The following is a 22,876-nucleotide window of genomic DNA, read 5'->3' as shown; positions in this document are numbered from 1 at the left end:
TGAATGCAACATATGCAGGGGGTCCACTTTATTAGATCTGCAAAAAGATTAATGATATGATAAGTTAGTATTTTAACTCATAAAATATTTATTAATTGGGAACTGGGATCAGTGCTTGTGTTTCAGTGCTCCACTCCGGATACTACCTTGCATGAATCCATGAGATAAAAAGTTGTACATCTTTTAAATTTTTTTACTCTCTGCTGATTTTAAGTAACTCTATAAACTCTATGACAGTCACCATCATGGTGCCTATAATTGGAGTCATTACTCTGCCAACATTGCAGGATATCAAAAAATTATTTTCATGTCAGGGTCACGTGGTTGCTCTCCCCTGGCACCTGCATGGATAACCTTTTACAGTTGGCACCTCATGAATAAATATTAGTTCAGTTTAACAGTTCACTGACCATTTTAGGGAACTTTTGGGTTATGGAGTGAATGAAGCCATTGATGAACTAGATTGTCCATTTGTGAAATCATTATTCCATTATTGCAAATGCGACTAAATCTGTATTAATAACACTTTAAATAGTGCACTGAATTTACACTTCTCCCTGGATGTGGACAACTGTGCATGTGAACAATCTAAATCCAGGCACTGTTCATACCTCAGGGATAATATATTTTTGGACACACATCCTTTTGTATTGTTGGAGCCTTGAATGTCCTTCAACTTGCTGGATCTTTTGCTGCTGATGTTCCAGTGAAAAAGGCTGACTGATGGGGAGGAAACGTTGATGAGTTTGGCCTCTTTATCTGTAACGGGTCAGGATAAGCCTACATGTAACATTAGTACCAACAAGGTCATAGCCACAAGTATAGAGGGGAACGTTCTCATCATCCATCATATATACACTCCAGTGCTGCTGAACCATTTCTTGCCATGCTGTCACACTCACTCCTAACAGCTGTTACAAGGAGACACAGCAAGAAATAATAATAAAAAAACAAACCAAAACACGAAGATCTTGCTCTTGTCTCCTTTAAACATGTTCATTTGTAGTCATTACTTTTGTTTTCTTGTGTCTCTGTGTATGTGCCTAATTCTACTTCACCATGGATGTGTTTGATTTGGCACAATACTACACAGATAAATGAAATGACTCAGATGAATGACAAGACTGCATCAAACTCAAATACTTTATTGAGTTCAACTATTTCAGATAGAAGTATCTAATTATCTTTACTGGTTGAGAGGTTAGCTCTCACACTTCCTGCAGGTTTTCAGCCATGAGACTACAACAGTATTTCTTAGTTAAAATGACAAAAAGATTGGTTGTGTAAAGGTATACTACACAGAAATTGTCAGCTACTATTGTTGTCCAGCTTTGTCCGCATTCGCCTTGCTATGTTTGCATTTTTTTGGCCGTGTGTCTGCGATTTTGGTAGCGTCCTCTCATATGTCCTGATTCTCTGGCCATTGTTGGAGTTTCCCTTTCACATACGTAGCACACAACATGAGATCAGAGGCATTCTCACCTACTGGAAATACTCTCTTTTGGTTAGGTGAGGGATGGCGCCTGGGTAGAGCATGCAGTTGGCAGGACATGATGTGGATTACACTTCAATCATGTAGCCGATTCATAATTTGGTCACAAACAACAGAGTCTCTTTCTATTCCTTAGATTTGTCAAGTACAATTTCGGCTTCGACTCTTACCAACAGACCCAAAAGCAGGCAAAACTCTCATCAAAAAGGAATGATTAACTCTATCAAATGCTTTTTGTTGGTCTAGACTGACACATATAGCTGACAGATTTCTGTCTTCTATATATGTCAGTAAGTCTCTGTGTAATTGAATGTTCCATGAAATCCTCCTTCCTGCCACCCCACTAGTTTGATCAATGCCTACAATAAATGGCATTACAGTAGCTAGCCGGTTTGTTATGACTTTACTCAAAATTTTATAATCAAAACACAGCAATGTCAGCGGCCGATAATTAACTAAGAGCATCTTTTTTATAGAGTAAAGATACTACTCCCTCTCACATACTTTTACTCATTTTCTCACATTGAAGGATTTCATTAAACACCTCCAGCAAATGATGCCCAATTAAAAACCAAAAGGTCATATAAAATTCTTTTGTAAGCCCATCACTACCTGGTACTTTTTTAAATCTTTCATTGACTTTAAGGCAATATACAACTCTTCCAACTTTAGTCCTTCTTCTAACTTTACTTTTAAATCCAATGGTACCTTTTTATCTATGCAATCTAAGAAATAATTCCCTTTGTCTACGTCAATATTTTCCATTTCAAAAAGTTTACCGTAATGTAATCTTGCCATCTCCACTATTTCTTCATTATTTTCACAAACATCCCCATTCTCTCTTTTCAACCCCTGTATTACCTGTTTTTTCCTTTGTGCCCGAGCTTTCTTAAAAAAGTAAGCAGAACATTTCTCATCTTCTTCATATTTATCCTTCTGTAATTTAAATGTAAAATTTCGAGCTCTTTGTTCGCACATTTCCTGCTGCTCCTTCAGCAACACAGTTAACTTGTCTTTATCCATCTCCTTTCCAGTTATATTATACTGAGTATATAGATCTTGGATTTTCTTTTGAATTTCACGAAAAGAATTATGTTTATGTTTAGATCGGTTTTTACAAAAAATGAATATGTACTGTATTATCCTGTTTTTTGTATCGTCCCACCACTCTATAGTAGATGAGTATAGACTTTTTAGTTCAACACATCTATTAAAAAAAACCTGGAAGGTGTCTTTAAAGCCTTTTCCAACAGAATTTCATTATTGATTTTCCAGTAACCTTTCCCGTAGTTTGGTGTTTGTAGTTCTATTGATGCTGAAAGTAAGCTGTGGTCTGAGTAGTAAACAGGGGACGTCCGAACATTAGTAATTTTAGTATCACATGGAATGAAAATATAATCTATTCTGCTCTTGGCCCCACTGCTATTTTCCCATGTGAAACCAACATCTTTTTTGTTCACTAACCTGTAAGAATCTACCAGATTGAGTTTTTGTAGTAGGGATTTAAGTAAGGAGATATTACAACCTTTATCTAAGGAAATATTAAAGTCTCCTGCAACATAAACCAGTCGGTTTGTCATAAAACAGGTGTCAAGGGATTTCAAAAGCTCCCTGCGGGCAGCAGAATCGGTATGTGCATATACATTAATAATTCTCAATTGTTTGTTTCGCCAGTTTAAATCAACTACAAGGACTCTCCCATGAACGAGAGAAAAACAATTTACTATCTCTATTTCTCTATTATTCCCACATATTAATCCCACCCCACTTGAATGGACGCCGCCCACACTCCACCTAGATTCCCCTTTTACCCACTCTCTAGAGAAATTAACAATGTCATTTTCACTTTTTAGGTGTACTTCTTGAAGTAAGCAAACAGTGAAGCTAAGTGTGGCTAAATGGGAAAATACAGACCTTCTCTTTTTTGTGTTTTGTAGGCCTCTAACGTTCAAAGGTTTATTTGAGGAAAAGGACTCATATACCAGACCACTTTCTTCTGTTGTCCTCATGGCACAGGTAGACAGGGTCAGTCCATGCTACCCTTCCCATCAGCCAACGAGCCTGGTCGCAGTGGTCCAAAGGAACCCCTCCTCTGGCGTCCGCGTGCAACCCAGGGCACACGGCTTGTTGTGGTCTCTGGAACGTAAAGGTGAAAAGGTGAAAGTGACGAGGGCCTCCACCAACTGGGGCCTCTTGACTGGGGGTAGGGGTGGGGGCACCGCTTAGGGTGAGGGCGGGAACACCACTGGGAGGGGGCGTGGAGCTGGATTCGGTGTGTTGGGGATCCTCATCAGCTGGAATGACGTCAGCAGGAACATCGTTGGCAACTTCGCTCTCATCTAGCAGAGGGCTGAAGCTGGAGTCTGGAGGTAGCATTGTAAGATCTGGATCTTGAGTTGATGTTTCTGGGCTGAAAACCACTTTCCTTTTTTTTTGATCTTTTCCGATTTCTCTTGGTCATTATGTTCCATCCATCCATCAGCTGGTCGCCATCTGCTTTCCCGGCCTCCCCCACCTCACCAGTAGCTGGTGTAGGAGTTGCGATTGCCGCCACAACCATCTCCGTGTTGTTGCAGTCCTTTGGTTTCCTCGCCACTTGGGTCTCTCGCTGCTCCTCTTGCTGTTTTCGGATTTCCTCCAACACGACTTCAATGTCTCTCAAGCCGGCATCTTCTGATGTTGTATCACCTCTCCTATCAGCTGTGCCATCCTTCAAAGCCACTGCATAGGATTTTGGCCTAGGGCAGTCTCTGGCTAGATGGTATTCGGAGCTGCACAGGTCACACCTTTTTGTTTTCAGACAGTCCTCGATGAGGTGGCCCAACTCACCGCAGTTCCGACATCGAACCTGTGTGCAGGTCTCCGCAACATGCCCGTATGTGTGGCATTTTCGACAGAACTTCGGCTGCCCAGCATAGACCAGGTAGCCACGGTTCCCACCAATGGTGAAGACAGCTGGGGGGTGGCAAAGCCCATTGTATCTACTGGCTTCCTCTTTCAGCTGGACACAGAACTGCCTTTTCCCAGTCCAGATACCCAAGGCATCCTTTATTTCTTTAATGCCAGGTAGGACTACTGCATACCTCCCAAGGAAAAATCTTATGGTCTCTTCACTCACCCATGGGTTGTACATGTGGACGGTCACAACACGATAGTTGTTTCGGAACAAGGATGTGACTTGAAAGGGTTTCAGTGCTGGGCTGGCTTGCTGGGCAACTAAGCCACGTACCTCCTCCATTTGTGCACTTGACTTTAAAGTGACGTCGTAGTATCCACTTGTCGTGTTTTGCTGTAGGCAAAAGATGTCTTCTGGTCGTAAACTCAGGGCTTCGAAAAGCACCTTCTTCCCAAAGGAGACTATGTCAGGAACTTCTTTGTCTTTTGTCTCGAATCTCAACGTGTTCTTCAGGTTCAGTCCAGCTGATTTCTCTGCCGACTGCAGTATAGCCGATGCTGCCATCTCCACTCGGGAGTTGGGGTGTGTTTTTGTCTGCTGTTGAGTTCCGGAATCTTGTCATCTCAATGTCTTTGCCATTTCCGTGTAAATTAGCCTTCCTCTTCACCCTCGGATGTTTGTTTTCTTTAGGTTTCACGCAAGCCGCATGATCGGCATCAACATGCTTGCTGCGAATTCTCTGGACAATAACCTGCTCTTTTCACTCATGGGCTCAGTTGGATATCGTACTAGGGAGCTGGCAGGGTGAAGTCTGTTTAATGTCCGATCCAACTGAGTAGGACATTTGCGTTCTCACATGCACCTCCTCCAGGTACAGTAATGTCTAGATCAGTGGTTCCCAACTGGTGGGTCATGGTTCCATTCTGAAAGGACCGCACATGATCCGCAAACATGTCAAGTTTGTAGAAAACATACTTTATTTTTAAGTACAGTAAATTTCTGGCACAGAGCTTTTATTTTGAAGTGCCATATCCTGCTGTAGATTGAATGACCAACAGACAGCTACTTGACAGAGACTGCAAACTAGCTCCATGACATGGCCAAATGAAAGTATGACACTGAATATACAAAACTGTATGGACCTTGATCTAATGACTAAGGAGAACTCTGGACCCCATGGCAGGACCATTTGGGAACCAGTGGTTTAGATAATTGCCAGTTTGCAGAGCATGTGTGAAAAGGTCTTAGGATGTGGGCTGCTTGTGGTCTGGCACCTGGTCACAACCTTTGTATAAAGTCCCAACCACACATGCGCGCTGTCCCTAGGCACATCCTGAACACAGTGGAGAAAAGAAGAAAAAAAAAGAAAAGAAAATACAAGCAGACTTTTGTATGAGTCATTGTTTTTTAAAGGAAAATCCTGCATAGTATATCTGTAATATTTAACTGAATTGATCAGTAGCAGTGTTACAGACTGCTGTATATCATTAGAAAGAAGTTGCAAAAAGCGTGGAAACGGCAACAGGGGTTCCAGAGCAGCAAGTTCAAGTTTGGTTGCTCATCATCTCCCAAGAGTTCTAGCAGTTTTATAATAGATTAATTAGTGTACTTATGCAGGAGTAACATTAAAAAAATAATGAATAAAATGTTAAAAGATCACAGGAGAGAGGCAAACAAATTGTTAATTTGTGTGCTTGAGATAAGGGTCTCAAAAAGAGACAAGCAAACAAATGAAAAACAAACAGCGAAACCAAAATGGTTCACAACCATATGTATCGGATTGAATCATAATGACAAACAGAGCACAACAGTATAAAAACAACCTGAAAAATAAGCATATCCCAAAAGGAGGAAATTAAATTATAAGTGACTGTAGTGTGCGTGTGTGTTTGAATATAGGGAGTAAGATAGCATTTCCCTCTGGTCCTCCAGTGGGGAAAACAGCATGCAGTTACTTAGCTGGGCACAGTAAAACTCAGATACACATCACATTTATTCTCCTCTATTATCTGGATTTGTGTTTGGATAACAAAAGACACCAAAAAAAAAACTGCTGTGACATTCAATCCCACACATGATGTTATTGGCTGTGATCACCTAACCTATAAACCTGTGAAATAGGATACTTTGCTTGTGGCAAATCCCAGTTCCTGTAACTTTAGACAAGCAGGATGGCTTTGTCTGCAGTCTTTACTGTAATGTCCCTTTCCTACTGTAAACACCAGTTGAAGGCTATCATAGAATTAAGAAATATCTCTTCCCCAATACACATAAAAACTGTGTTTTCCTTTGGGTCGGTCAGATTATGGTGTTCTATCTGACAAACAAGTGTAGTTGGAGGATTTGTGGTTGTCTCGGTGTGATTATTTTATGAAACCCAAGATAAAATGCTGTTTCATACATGCTTAAACATACAAAAGTAAATTATATAGAAGCTGAATAAATGGCTGTAATTATACCTGGTGTGAACACAGCAAGAGAGAGAAAACTAATTTGTATTTAGTCTGAAACAAAATGTCAGGCAGTCTGGGTACAGTACGATCTGTCTGTATTTGAAGGTGCCGCTAACAACAGAAAAAATCATTTTGAACAGACTTGCCATAGACATACCAAGTTTACCTCAGAACACTGTTGTGAAATAGTACTGAACATGGTTTTGTGTTAGTGGATATGTTCATGGAAGTAATTACATGGGTAATCATCACTCTCGGTCAGACCATAGGCAGAGACATGAAAACAATTCCTCTGGTTTTATGTTTCAGTCTCTGCTGGGTAAAACCCTTTGGTAGGTCATATGAATGGACTACTAATAGCCATATATACTGTAACAGAGTAATTCATCTTGAAGTTATCAGCGATCTGAGTTAGACTTTGAAAGGAATATGAGAATCTATGAATAAACATTTCCAGACAGTCTCATTGGCTGGGAGAATTATTGATTAACAGTTCAAAGCAATATTCCCTGTTATGAAAGCGAGAGAGCATTGTTTCACAGCTATTATAATCTTACATGTTACATATGACTGGGGCAAACGTTGCAGCAGTGGCTGTTTTTTTACCTGAAACTATAAAAAAAAATATCCAGTCATCTGAAATTAGGTCCTCAATTGTTTGTTTTCTGCAGCAGTGAATAATCATCGTCCAGATACTAGAGCACATGCAGCTGAAATCCACATTTCTATGGTGACATGTCTGACACTTATGTTGACAACATCGAATGTAGAATTGTAGCTTCAGAGGGCCTTGTCATATCAAGGGTAAACACTGTATTTTCTGTTTTAATAATTCATGAGCAGAACTGTAAACAAATTGCTCAAGGCAAAGTGGTGATGCATGTTTAAATTCCCACATGAAGTATATTTTTGTATTTTGCATTGTACATGGAGGACAGAGAGAACCGCTAGCTAATACATGTGTTTTATTACTAGGGAGATGGAATATTTATTGACCCATCAGTGAATCCAATTGTCTTTGAGGTGTAGAGAAGTCGCAGAGATATTGTTTTGTATCTCCGGTCCCTGTCTGACAGTACGTAAACAGTAGAAGTGCTGCAAAATTAAATGCCTTGCCAGCCAAGACCAACCAGGTCTATTCTCATTTTGCCAAAAGAAGCAGCTCATAATGAGATTAGATACCTCAGCTTTGGAAGACATCTTGAGTTTCATTTTTATTTATCAATCATGCATGAGGTCGCAGAGATAAGACCAAGGTCAGCAAGGCTCCCTGGCTGAGGGACTCCCATTAATACTACTACAATGATCTGTCTTTCACACTCTCACCAGCCATGCTCCACTTCACTGCAGTGGCTGCACAGTGTGAGACTGTCAAGAGTAACCATGTCATTACAGAAGTGCATCAGCATCCATTAACATTTTTAATGTTTTAAAAAAAAAAAAAGTCATACTAGATGAATGTCAGATTAAATACTTAAATTGATCATAAAAACATGTTTTAGTACAAAATGGAAAAAAAAAATGCTGATTGCTAATTTAAACAAAACCTCATTCTACTCATATTTGATTACTTTGCAAATTTGGCCACTTGTTTGTAACCAATAGTAAAAACAAATTGTGAATGCATTTTTGTGCAGGTGCAGGCCTTGTCTACACGTTTCGCAGTATTTTTATATCTTTTTATATTTTACTCCAAGCACTTGGCAGCATTACCTCTCACCTCGCCACAAGGGTACTAAAGTTGACAGTCAAACATCACCTTTTTTAAAACACCTGCTGGAGATCTCATTACCATTGATTATTCTTTGATATGAGGATGAAGGAGCTTACTCAAAGATGTGAGTGCTGCTCTGAACATGCAGCACTCCCCTAACTCCTAGCTCCCTAAATTAGCCCACCATTTACGACCTCAACCGGGCCTGATCCAAAACCACCATCTCTGGTGAACTTTATGGTGCGTTCCTAAGTGCTGGGAGGTAAGAAGTTTCAGACCTCAAGCTTGGAAAAATGTATTGAAACACTTGTCGAAGCTGGAGGTCCTAGTTGCGGAGTCGGGCCACCCTCACTTCGACCTCACTGCGAATCAACAACGTAACGTCAACACAACAATGGCAGCACACACAGAGATGCACATCGTGAGAGGTAAAACTTCAACGAATTGACAAGAAACTATAATTCTCTGCATGTATGTGGTTATATTACACACTGTAATGTGAACAAAACTCGTTCTGCATGCTGTTGGTGTGAAAATATGTTGCTATAGTGTCTTTCCATGATGATATGCGGTGAAATGTAGATGCCCAATTACTTTACATAGCGATATCTAGTTGTACCTGGATATCGCTATGTAAGGTAATTGGGTCTGTGGTCCTCCATGTTTGTTGTTTACGTTCAACATCAATCGTCTGGAATGCTTTGAGGTGGGATCTAATTAACTCCAGGTAGGATATATCCCACCTCCCAATGCTCAGGAATGCAGCATTAATCCACGGATGCTGAGGTGGAGTGATTCACACTGGGCGCAGCAGACAGCTCCGTTCATCCTTGCAGGGATGTAGCAATTATGAGTTTAAGTATCAAATGGTCATTACACCAAGCAGCGCTAACAAAATGTAAACAGAGTGGTCAGTCGACTCTCAGAAGTTGAAATCCAGGTTTTGGGCAGAGACTTCCAGCATCAGACACAGATAGAAAAAGCTGTCCTTCAATGTTGGCTTGTAACATGGGTGGTTGATGTTATAGTTCAACATCGGCCGGCGGTGTCACAGGGAAATGTGGTTAGACAAGAATGAAAGCTAAGGCTGCGAAAGTCCAAGTGGGGTAGGCAGGATGGATGGGTCCAACTTTCACGTGGGAGAGTGGTGTTCGCATTGCATAATATTATAAAGCCAAACCCTGTTATTTTTTCCTAAAGCCAACCATGTGCTTTTGTTGTTGAAGGAAAAAAAACTATTTGCAGTTTTGTACTGAGGAAGCACGTTTATTTTGAGAGAGACTGTATGCAAACTCTACATCTCCTGTGAAAACAGAAGTGTATTTTGAAAGAAGACAAAGTATGTAAAAGGCAGAACTTGACATGGCATCCCAGAACATCAACAACCAAAGCACCCAGGGTACCTTGCATGTTGTATCTGGATGTGGAAAGTCCATGACCAAATGTCTGTGACAAGGTTGGAGTGAGAATTTGTTGGGTAAGTTAGTCCGCCATTGTTGTTTGGCGTGTGGTTATTACCCAAAGCAACAATGAGCATGCACAAATTAAGGAGAAGACTTCATAGTTTCCCAAACGTTCTGTTTTACATGTCCAGATGGATAGAAAGTAATCATTTTTGCATTTTGAAAAATCTGTTCCTCAGTTGGGGTTTTAAAAAAAATCTAGTGACCTAACACCCTGTTTGCATGTAGACAGTGTAGTGGAAAATATCCGCTTACAAAAATAACTGTATAGGTGTAGACAGAGCGTCAGTAGAATGTGTTTCAAGATATTTTTTAAACACTGCATGTGTAAACATTGCATTATGGACTCTGAGGTAGACACACAGTTTACCATTTTCCCAATACAGTGCATAGATGTGTGGCATAGTTTTTCATGAAGGCTTTTATTTTCCTGAAAGTTACAATTATGATAACAGAACAAACACAGCAAGGACAGCTCATTGGCCAGATTCCTGTACAGAATGGGGGACAGTTGGCCTGGCCCAAATCTTGACAGGTTTTAACCTTCTGTGGCAGGAGGAAGCCCACTTTCCATGTGACAGACAGCCAGCCTGTTCGAACAGACGGTAACGTGTGCATACATTTAAAATATGCAATTACCTGCAGATTAATCTCACAAGAGTGGCAGCAAAGATTACAAATGTAATATGAACTCTGATGATTTTCTCAGTAAATTTAGCCCCAACACAATGCATTAAAATCACCTGCCTGTGGACTTGAAATATGCCACATGTATAGACACTAAATAACTCTGACTATTCATGCAAAACAAGATATGCTCAAGGCAACGCTGTCTGAATTAAGTAGGAAAGTCTCTCTCAACTACATTATAATTGAGCATATATGGCATTCATTTGGTTGATTTGTTTATCTGGTGGCTTTGAGCTTAGTATTAGCGCATCCACTGGAATTAATCAGATTAATCTCAACATACAGAGAGCCTTATATTTATGTAGCTGCATGGAAAAACTGTCTGAAATAATTACAGCACAGCACATACACATACATACACACACACTTTTAAGTGAATGACTGCCACTGAAAACCCATAATAATTCTAATGATTTACACTAATGTCCATAGATACAGTAATTTTAACCTTGTCCAAAGTATATAGAATGACTTGTTAAGGTATTTCTGTTGTGCATATTGAAATTTTCCATTGGCCTTTGAATCCTACACAATGACAGCAAGTTCATCAGAGCTGAATGAAGTTACAGAGGTGAGGGTCCTCAATCATGAGCAAGGTCTGTCTCTGCGTTAACTCAAGCTATTTTACCACAGTGAGAAGATTCCTCTTGTGTTTCCTGAAGGCTGGAAGGTTTTAGCCACCATCTATTTACAGGCCTTCAATGCTGTCATCCATTCATTCATTTATTTTCCGTAACCACTTATCCTGGTTCAGGGTCGCGAGGGCGCTGGAACCTACCCCAAGTGTCTTTGGTTGAGAGGTGGGATACACCCTGGACTGGTTGCCTGACTATCACAGGGCTGGCGCATAGAGACAGACACCCATTCACACTCGCATTCACACCTATGGACAATTTAGAGTCACCAATTAACCTAACCTGTGTGTCCCTGGACTGTGGGAGGAAGCAGGAGACCCCAGAGAGAACCCACGCTCACATGGGAAAAACATGAAAACTCCACACAGAAGAAACAAACATATAAAAAATCTTAAGATGGATTTTTGTTTTACATATGATTAAAGTCCCCATCAGAAGGACATTAGAGCGTCATTACCTTCTGTACTGTGATGTATTTCCCAGTGAAACTGAATATTTGAGCGGTGTACAAATATTGGTGTACCTTCATGTTTGGTTGGACCGCTAAAAATTGGGTGGGCTAGAGTTTATATCCTGGATGTATTAAGAGACATGGATTCAGCATTGGCAGAGGGACCCTATTCATTCCTGTGAAAGTTGCTCAGTGACACATGAAGCCAAAAAAGCTCTATTTCCATGGTATAAAATTACCTGGATGATTGGATGCTGCTTCCACATCATTTGGCCCATAGAGCAAGCGAATTTAAGACTTGGGCAAGCGGCCAACTTTGGCAGCTGAGCCCTTTTAGACTTTCTAAATGTTATCGGACTGCAAGGATTAAATCCTGATAGTGGAGGGGGTTGTGATGATCAAAACACTTTATCCACTTATTTATTGACCTGTCCTTCCCAATAGAAGTCCATGGGAAAATGTCTTTTTGGGCCCACTGGCATTACATGACTGACCATGGAAATTGCAGTACTACTGTTTAGCCACTGTAAAAACTGGCTTCAAGCCCAGCACATTTCCTGGGGACCTGGGGCCTCATATACAAAGGGTGGGTACGCACAAAAACGTGGCGTACGTCCTTTTCCACGGCAAAGTTCAGATGTATCAAGAGTGAAATGACTGTGGAAATGTGCGGTGCCTCACGCCAACTTCATGGCTGGCGTACGCACGTTTCTACAGCTGTTGATCCTTTGACGACACTTAGAGGTGATGCTGGGAAACTGTTATAATAAATAAATGTGAAAACAATTAGTCCTCAAGAGTGATGTGCACATCAGAGACACATGAACAATTAACACTGATGAACAATTAACACACCCATGTGTCTGCAATTAGATGAGTGGATATAAAAGCATGCGCAAAGTGGTGCCGAAAATACCGTTAACAACAATGGCTGTTTTAGCAGTATTTGCCGCATTGGTTCCCAAGGGCAATCCTCTTGGAACTGTGCGCAGAGCTGCGGCCGACCTTGGAGCGCGATACGGCGAGGAGCCATGCGCTGCCTGTATCCATACAGGTGCTGACCACACCGGGACTCCTAGCAACACGGGCATTCCAGAGGGAGCTGGCTGACCGATCGGGACTGTGCCAGACGACCCTGAGCCGAGTCATGCCAGCTGTGTGGGACGGAATTATCCGCATGTCAGCCAGGTATATCAAATTCCCATATGCAGCTGAACAGGCCAACATTAAAGCACAATTTGCAGCGAGAGCCGGTTTTCCTAATGTTACTGGAGCTATCAACTGCACACACATTATAAAAGCGCCATCGCAGGATGAATTTGTTTTTGTCAACAGGAAGCATTTTCATTCGATCAATGTACAGATCATTTGTGATGCGCAAATGCAATTAACCAACATTGTGGCGAGGTGGTGGTTCAACGCACAATTCATAGCCTACATTCTGAGTAACAGCATGGTTGGGAACAGAGTAGCTGGCACCGTGCGCAATGGGTGGCTTCTTGGTGAGTAAATAATTTATTTTTTTAATTGTCCTAATATTAATCCCCCTGATGCGCACTGAACATGTGCACCCCCAAATATCCTGTCTTCACAGCATCAGTACTAGTCAGTGGTTAAAGTTAGTGACTTGCTGTTTTTTGCTGGTTAAACTACAGCTTCAGAGCTTTCTAACAAGCCCCTGATTGTCTCTGTGTGTAAAGTACTCATGTCAATAAACCCGTGCGTAAAGTGTGACATTTCTTAATCAGCCACACCTTTTCCCCGGTGCACTTCTGCATTCATTTACAACAATAGTATGTGATCCGTGTAAGTGGTGTATAAAATTAACAAATGGAAACTGTAAATCTAGTTCACATAATTATTTGTCTGCTTTCAATTGACCCCAGGTGACACTCTGTTCAAATGGGGTGAGCTCCTCCTCTCCTGTCCCCCCACCTGTTTTGGCCACACTTTGGCGGTGGGCAGCCGTCCTCTGCTTCACGTCCACCTTAATGTCGGACCCCTTCTTTTTTAATTCTGTGTGTGTACGCTTTTCTGTCCCCACAGCATTGACAGCCTCACACACACTCTCTCACTCACTCCTCTTGCGTTTTGTATTGATGCCAGAGGACAGCGTGCCAAAAAGTACATCTTTGCATGCCTCCACTTCAGTGAGTAGCGTTTCCAATTCGCATTCTGTGAAGATTTTCTTTTTTTCCCGTCTTATTCATTCTTTTGTTTTAGTTTTCTGATCGTGCAGAGAGGGGAATCTCAGGTGCAGGGCTCATTTAAATATGATTTGCATATTTAAATGGGGTGTGGACAGGGAGGGGCCGGGTACTCCAACATGTACGCTCAATTCCACGTTGATTGGGATGTACAAAGGAAATGTGCTTGGATTCATGTGTACGCACAGATTCATACATCTGGATATTTTTGTGCGTACAACGTCTTCTGGATTTAAGCGTACGCCATGTTTCAGTAGGAAATCCACGCAAGTCTTTGTACATGAGGCCCCAGGTTAATTTGAGCGGTGTGGCTAGCCAGTTGCTCAAAGTCTCATTTTATTGGATGAAGTTCTGTAAACACCCCTGAGTGCAGGATGAGTCATCAAACATTTGAAAGAATTTTACCTGGTTTTACAGCAAGAGAAACGACAGGGATTTTGATGTAGAAATACTTGACAAAAGTTAGCACGATAACAAAATCAGTAGTAAAATCATTGGCACTCAGCAAAAAACCCTTTCAGAACTGTACAATAACCAGCTATCAAAGAAGGCAAAATCCATCATGTCCGACAGCACTCTCCCCCTGCATTCAGAATTTAAGCTCCTGCCCTCTGGTCCCCACCTCAGACAACCATTAGCCAAAACTAACAGATACAAATTCTCCTTCATACCCTCTGCCATCTCACTGCTTAACTCTGTACAGTACAGGTAGCATCATCATTAGCTCACATTTTATTCAAGTATGCGTTTTTATTTATTTAGTTCTGACTGATTTTAGGTGACTGTGTGTGTGTCAGCCTTGTTGTTGTCATTGTTGTTTGTTGTTGTTGTTTTTATTGCTACTGCGGCAGAATCAGTTTTTTTTGATAGATATTCGGCATACAACAAAATAAATGATGAATCAACATAGAAGATACTGGCTTAAAACTGTAAATGTATTTTTCATTTCATGGGGACTTATAGTTGGGTCCAGGCCTAAGAAAATCTTACTCAGTAGCCAGCAGTGACAGCACAGCAAAATGACCCTCAGATGCATGCAATTATAAGCACATAATAATATTATGCAAATACCCTCTGTTGTGCTGTTGCAATGAAGACAGCAGAATGTGCAGGAAGAAAGGATGGAGCATATAATGGAGAGGGGAACTTGGGCACACGCCACAGTTTATATTGTATTTTTACTCAAGTTGAAGTATAGAGTTGACACACCTGAGCCTACAATCCCCAATTTTGTGTTAACATCCTCCTCCTTCTAAATCTTACCCTCACAAGCCATAATATGCTCAAAACATTTCAAGAAACTTCTGCCTTGCAGCCACATTTGACAGAATGATCCTAATTTGACATTCAGTCACGTCTTTTCATGGATGTCCCTTTTGCTCCTGGCCCTTTAACATGCTGTATAAATAGAATCCTTAAATATGGGCAAACAGTAGATCATCAAGACAAAGGTTGAAAAATCCATTTTCCGTCCCTTAATTACATTTTGCCTCTGCTCTCATATATTTATCTCTCCTTCTTTGCTCTGTGCATGTCTGTTTGGTCAGCTTAATAAACACTGGACTCTCCCTGAACTACAAGAACACGAACCACTGAATATATTCCCAATGATCTATTATGCATAAAAAATAATTAAAAACTAGTGCTCTCTTTTTCACATTTAATTTGCCTTTTAACTCTCTGGAGAGTTCTGTAATGCACTCACCAAAAAGAGCACTTCATTCCATGATTTTCATAGACAAGTACATACTGTAGTATTTTGTCATCTCGGTTGATCAGAGGAGAGTTAAAAGGTTTGTAGCACTTGCTATGAACATCTTGATGAAGATGAACTCGATGTGCTAGTAATTTTGTGGCAGTTTTTCATTCAGTCTCCCTCTGGCCCATCAGTCTGCTTTTCATGTCCATTTTCCAGCTGGCTAATGTAGTCTTTCAATTTGTGGATGCAGAAATAGTCCACCGACAACTGATCAGATTAGAGAGCTTGCTTTATTTGAAGGAATATAGCTAATGGATGATATAGAAAAAGGCAGTTGTACATAATGCTCAGGGGTAAAATAGGTCACTGTAGGCCAATTACTAACAGCAGAATGTTATTTGTTGACTTACCATCAATGCCTTGTCTCTGCCAACATGCACATTTTAGATTTACTTATTTAACCATCACTCATGTTACACAACTTTGTGGTTACTTTTGTCTTTTCTGAAAAACCTCAACAATCTGATATCCCAGTGTTTTCATTGCATTAATGGGATACTGGCAGATTTTCAACCAGCTTTGTATCATAACAATGTGGTTAGTATGTGTAAATTAATTGTGGTAAATTTACCTCCATTTTACCAGTGCCCAGATGTCCCCTCTCATCTCTCAGCTCAAATCTGACAACTCTTGGGCTGTTGTTCAAACTACAGATTGTATATCTGCAGTTTTATATGTCTGTCACCATGAACACAGAGTATAGAAATGAATTGAGAGAGAGAACTGCCTCTCTATCTGTCTCTCCCTCAAGTGCAGACCAAACTAAAGGCAAAACTAGGCAGTGCTGATCAAATATAAACCAAGATTCTGTTGCTGTATTGTCTATTTTTCATCTCTATTTCTAGTAGTGTTGTCACGGAATTGGGACCCACGGTACGATACCAGTGAAAGTATCACAATACCACAGCAAAAATTAGGCAGATGTGCCTTTTGTCATTTATAAAAAGATAAATCACTTTTCTATAATACATCAACGATATTTCAATGGAATAAATTACTTATTGACTTAATCACACTTCAAAAACAGCATCAATAAGTGATTAACATAGGGGGGATCAAAATAAAATAAATAAATAAAATAAAAATCAACCAGCCACCACCCTCCTCTGATAAATTAAGAACAGTCCCTTAAGTGTGGTGAGGTTTGTGGACCGTTACCTGCCACAAAGAGAGAAATGTGCACGGCCCGTTTCTCCTCTGACACATCACATACCTGTGTGCCGCCACGGCTCGGCTGTCCAGGTATTTCTGGGCAGTCATGACACCAACAAACAGGAAATTATTGGACCTGGAGCAGGGCTTCTCTGTCGCCAGTAAGCCATTACATTGCGCCGCGGAGCACTATGGCCGCCGTATTTGACAGGAATACGGTGGAGCCTCCGCCGTATTCCTATCTGTGACCCCCGTTGAACCCACAACCGGCAGGATTCGCCTTTCGTTTCTGCTGCTGGTTGAAATCTGTACTCGCACAGCGTGCTCCTGAATGATTTCTTTTGCTTGCACAAAACTATTTTTAGTTGCAAATGCGAGTAAAATGCTCGCGCCGTAGAGCTCTGTGGAAAACAAATTACTATAGCATATAAACAAATGTAGCCTACAAGTAAAAAGAAATAATAACTTTCACTGCTTAAAGATACTCAATAGCTCAGTTAATACCTGAAATGTCACTTGAAAACAAACCACTGCAGCAGCATATTGAGTGCCAGGTGGTCAGCGCGCACCGTTATTGGACGGAGCATGGAAACTCACCCTCTTGCGATTGGACTTTGAACTTATCCCACAGTAGTGGTACCGTGAGGTACTGTAGTACTACGGTACTCCAACATTACGGTATCATCTGTACCGTTTCTAGTGACCTGTTTGGCCGCTATACAAGAATTTGTGAACAGGAAGTGGGTGCCATCCGTTTTCTTTACTAAAAAAACGAGATCAAACAGTAAAACTAAGCAGCACCTCTCTGCTATGATGTTTTCTAAAAATATAGTTTAGCTTAATATTTAACTGTAATTCAAAATCATTTGTTCCCAGCCAGCTGCCATATTGTTTCCTGTGTCAAAATGGCCAAGCTTGCACTACGTCAGCCACCAGCAGGAGCGTTTTTTGCTTCAGTGCAGCACAGTGCATTATGGTAGTTGTAGGTTTCCTACCTCTTGAGCAAAAGCAAATGCCACAGCCCTGTTGCTCTGGTCATGTAGCTCTAATTCTAGAGGTATTTGCATCTTTCTGCAGCATAGACAGCCCAGATTTATGGAGAGACCATCTCTTCAGCAATGAAATACTTCTTTAATCCTTGGTTAAAACTTTGTCTGATAATGTGGTGAGTTTAGAGCAGGAGGTTAGAAGAACATGTGACAAGCAGCCAGTCACAGTTTTGTGTAATTCTTGAGCACATAAAAATGATTTAATGCCCCCTAACAGTGTAATTTTTGAATAAAGCAATAAAGTAAAGCGCATGCTAACACACTGATAGAGTTTATGACATTTTTAATTGCAACCAGATATTTTTTAAGCATAAGGGACTCATATCTGATAAATGTTCAGTTTGCAACTCTTAGTTGCAAATTTATGTAACACAACATTAAAGTAACATATTAAAAAATCCTCTGACACAGCGATAAGCTTGCTTTTCTGACAGCTGCTTGCTGTCCTTGTCCTGAATACATATAGGGATGAATGAATAAAGAACAGGGTAGTTTGCATGAGGTTTGATAGCAGCCATAGCTGAAAGGAAAACAGAAACCGCACCACCCACAAAAGCTCAAATTTCAGAAAAAAAAAAAAAAGTCCAAAGCGGTGAAAATTTATCACCAAAACTGTTGCCAAACTACAAAAAAAGATTTTTATGTATCCACTGTAGGTTATAGTGTGTTTTTCTCTTTTAATATCTGACATAAAACTGCTTCTAATGTTGCATGATTTAAAGAGCTAATACATTACACAGGCTTTACTCCAATGGTATTTTCCCTGTAGTCTAGGATTATTTGTCTTCCTCAGAGTTAGATTTAAACCATCTTAAATCAGGGCATTTATTATTCCAGCTGTTGGGAAATGGCAGGTTGGGACTGTCTGTCTCCACAGCAATGTTTTCTCAGCTGCTCTGTCTGCATTACACACGCCTCCCCAGGCAGCGGACAAGAAGCAGGACCTACCCCCTTGTCAGGACGAGCCCCTGGCTTCCACCCGCGGGAACCACTCGGATTCAGGAGGCTTATTTAACTGGTTTAAAGGATGTTGTATTTTCTGTCTGAGTCTAAAATAGTCCTGCACTCTCCTTGTGAGTTTGGCAACCTCCCGTCTGACACAGTTTGTTGGGCAGAGCCACCCTCCTCATGAGAGTTTGACCTTATCATGCCTTTTCCCCCTCTCTCCCTCTTTTAGACGGAGGACATGTATTTGTAACACCGTGGGATTTTCTTTAGTAGAATGGATAACCTCTACAGCAAATGTGCTTGTGTATTGGGCATAGCTTTTTCCTCCACTTGTAGGTTCTCCTTATTTTCTAAGCTGCAAGTTAAACTTGTGACATTGCCTTGTTATCAATGGCAGTGCCCTGTGCATGATCTTATTGTCCTAGTGCCAGAATGATACTTTCATTAGCTCTTCAGATATTTTGGATCACTGTAAAAGAAAATATTTTCCATGTCTGGTGATTTTCTTTTTATATGAAGTGTCTTTAATTTTGCAGTCATTTGGTGGCAGTCACAATTTGTCACTCAACTTACCAGCTTTTAAAACGGGGAAAAGCTCTTATCATCTGAAGGCTATTTCAGCGCTTTAAGTACAGCTTTCACACATTTTTGAAAGTAATATTTGCGGCTCATTTTATGGTGAAGTAATTCACACCTTAAAGAAATGCATGACCTTCTTTCCAAATGATGCTGTAATGCTTGCATCAATATCACATAGCATTCATGTTTGCAGAAAACGGAAAATGTTTGAAAACAATTTCCTGGAGACCAATGAAGGCTGTTGATAAAAAGACACCTTGGGAATGGATGTAATCACTCCACTACACGGGGATAGACCCTGTTTGTGAGAGGATGGCATAACCATCCAGTATCTTGTAGGCTGCTGTCAGAGGAGGATTAAAGTACAGTTAGTGTTTAATACGTTCACACATAGCTAGTATGAAAAAAGATTCCACATGGTCCTGATGAAACTCAAAAACATGGAATATAATATTGAGTAGTTTCTGCATGCTTAAGGAACTTGCAATGGAACATATTCAGATTATTGTCACAGGCAGTATAGGTACACAGTGTTCAGCATTTTACATATTTCCAAGCGCTGAGATAAAGTCAAAAAAGCATGATCATCAAGCTATAAAAAAAGCTTAGTTTAGCTAGTTCTTAGTTGAACCAACAGTTCACAGGTAAAAGTTGTCACCCAACAAAAGCAACTCTTAATTACAGTCTCACAGGCAGACAGATAGACATACTACTAGTTTTCACACTTCTCTTGCAAGAACATAGAATTGGCAGTTTTAATGTGCATTTGTTAGCAGCATTCTCAGACAGAAATTATTCATTTGTTAAATACAATTTAAAGTTCAACACCTTACTTTGTTCATAGATGACTTTGAAAATAGAACGTTCACCCCCTGACAAACTTTCTTGATGAAAAGTTTGTGCAGTGCTACTGAAAAGATGCACCAAAGAAATATATGATACAAGGCGTACATTATGTTAATGTTCAGGAATGCTCTTCAGGAGAGCTGAAATTGGACTTGTACAGTAAATGAAAGATAAATGATTATGCTCAAACCGCAGGAGGTGCCACGTTTAATGCTGAGCAAGATATGTGATAAAGGACTGTAACGACAATGTTATATTGTCTGTGTCATAGTAAAAGACTATTGTTTGTTTAGACGGTTGCATTCCTGTTCATCCGTACTGCTGTAAATTAAAGAAATGAAACAAAAGACAAGGCTGTGGGTGTACCAGCAACAAGAGCCAACCCAGTGAATGAATACCTTCAGTTTCAGTTGCTATCTGTAGATCAAAAGCTAAATTTGATCAATTTCACAAAGAAATAATCTGTCTAAAGTGATATACTCCCTTTAACAAATCGCTTTGCTGACTTTACAAAAGCCCCCCGTCACTCACTTCAATATAAAACTTTTATAGCAGCCTTTCCAATATAGCTGTAAGAGCTGTAAGATCAATTCAGACATCAATGATATGAGCATTTCATGCACAACACGAACCCTCTCTATTATAAAATTCACCCACAGTAATAAAAATCAAAAAATCAGTCTTTAATTTACACAAAAGTCAAAATTTTAGTTCCTAGATCCCCATCATCATTAGCAACCCATTATAATTAGAGCAGTGGTCAGAGACATTAATTTTGTTTTTATTATAGCTAGAAACAGAGGAAGGTATTGAAGAGGTGACGAGGAGGATGTAATTCCAGTGCAGTTCAGAGAGCAACCTAACCAATAATCCTGTGCTCAAGTTTATTACTATGGAGGTCACAGGACCCTATGCTGTGGGACCGTTACCTTGTGATATTCTGGTAGCACTGGTAATTTTTATTTTTTCATTACAGAAGCATGAGTCACTAAAGATAGAACTGTTGGGAGGCACTTCATTATGCTATTATTTGGCCTTTGCATTTGTATTAAGTATTTCCACAGTCTAGACTGCAAACAAAATGTTATCAGGTCTTTCTCCACGTGGTCCCTGTGGCTTTGCAGCAGTCTGCTGGAGGAGATCTCACTGGGCAGATTAATGCCTTACTTAAAGTCATTTTTGTATATGTAGACCTTTTATTCCTTCATACCTTTGGAGGGATTTTATGAATCGTATTGTCTGTTATTTTTCCTACTTATCTTGGAATTTTATTTCACTGTTCTTTGACATATGCTACTCTGTACTTCTGTAATTCAGTTTTAAATGGTTCCACTTGTTCTTTATTTTGTTGTGAGGTACAGTGCATGATTTTCATGTATAGTAATTATAGCTTCTATGAAAAGTGGTGCAGGAATGAGTCTTAAAACCTGGAAATGAGTTAGCAGTTTAGCACTCCAGGTTCTCTTGTCTTGAAGTCAGTGGGTTTTTTAATTGGGTTTTTGGGTATATGCCTAAAAAAAGATCTGTTGTTAACACAACATTAAGAGACTTTCACATTTTGTTCTATGACATAAAATACGTCAGTCAGTATCACACTAGTACCTTTTGAAGCTTTTAAGCATTTTTAAAAAATGGCTGCTAACAAGAACAACATCACACTGAACACAGCTTTACAGCCGCGTTTTGGTGGCAATGTTAAGCCATGTGACTGTAGTGTCGTTTGTTTATAGCCTAAAGTTGGCTTTCACCTCTGGCAATTGCATTTACGCTTCAATAATCATAAAAGTGGTGTTCATTTGTGAAGAGTATCTTGCTGAATAAAATGTGACATGAACCTTTGTTTGCCACAAAGCCTATTTTCTTCAATAATCCAAATTCTAATGGAAATATACTGTTGGCATTTTGTTGAGGGAACCAGGGCGATGTTAACTTCCATGGTGGCCTACAAAAAAAAGACGGGAGTATATGTACGGGGGTAATATTTACAGTAACAGTACTGTAGTTTCAGTGGTGTAAGTGTAGTCACAGATTTAGCTGTAACAGTAGTGTTATTAACACTCAACAACACTGGCCCCTTCAGTGATGACACAGTGGTAGTAACATTGGTAGTTGCTGTAGCTGCTGCAGTAGAAGCTGTTATATTACTACTGAAGGATTAGCAGCAGTAGCATCAGTGTTGACAGTTATGGCAATAGTAGTAATATCTCAGTAATATATTTTAGTAAGTCCTGTTCGGGTATGACAAATGGAATGTAGAGAGAAAGAAACACACTTCAGTAAAACCCTGTGTAGTTATTATTTTCAGCATGAATTGGGTAGAACAGCATTTTTCTGCTTTGACTGAAGGACATTGGTATAATGTTCTGTAAAGACTCTACAGTAAATGGACAACATGTGCCTTACTTGCTATCTTCCAGGATATTTCTGACAGGAGCATTATTCACATCCCTTACACATGGATACTGAGTTACTTTAGCCACTTTCAGGAGACATTCCACATACAATGGCGATGCTGTGTTACCAGCAGTGACGACTCCCGGTG

Source organism: Epinephelus lanceolatus, chromosome 4 (genome assembly GCF_041903045.1).
Source record: "Epinephelus lanceolatus isolate andai-2023 chromosome 4, ASM4190304v1, whole genome shotgun sequence".
In the NCBI taxonomy this organism is placed as follows: Eukaryota; Metazoa; Chordata; class Actinopteri; order Perciformes; family Serranidae; genus Epinephelus; species Epinephelus lanceolatus.
This window is presented reverse-complemented; position numbering follows the sequence as displayed.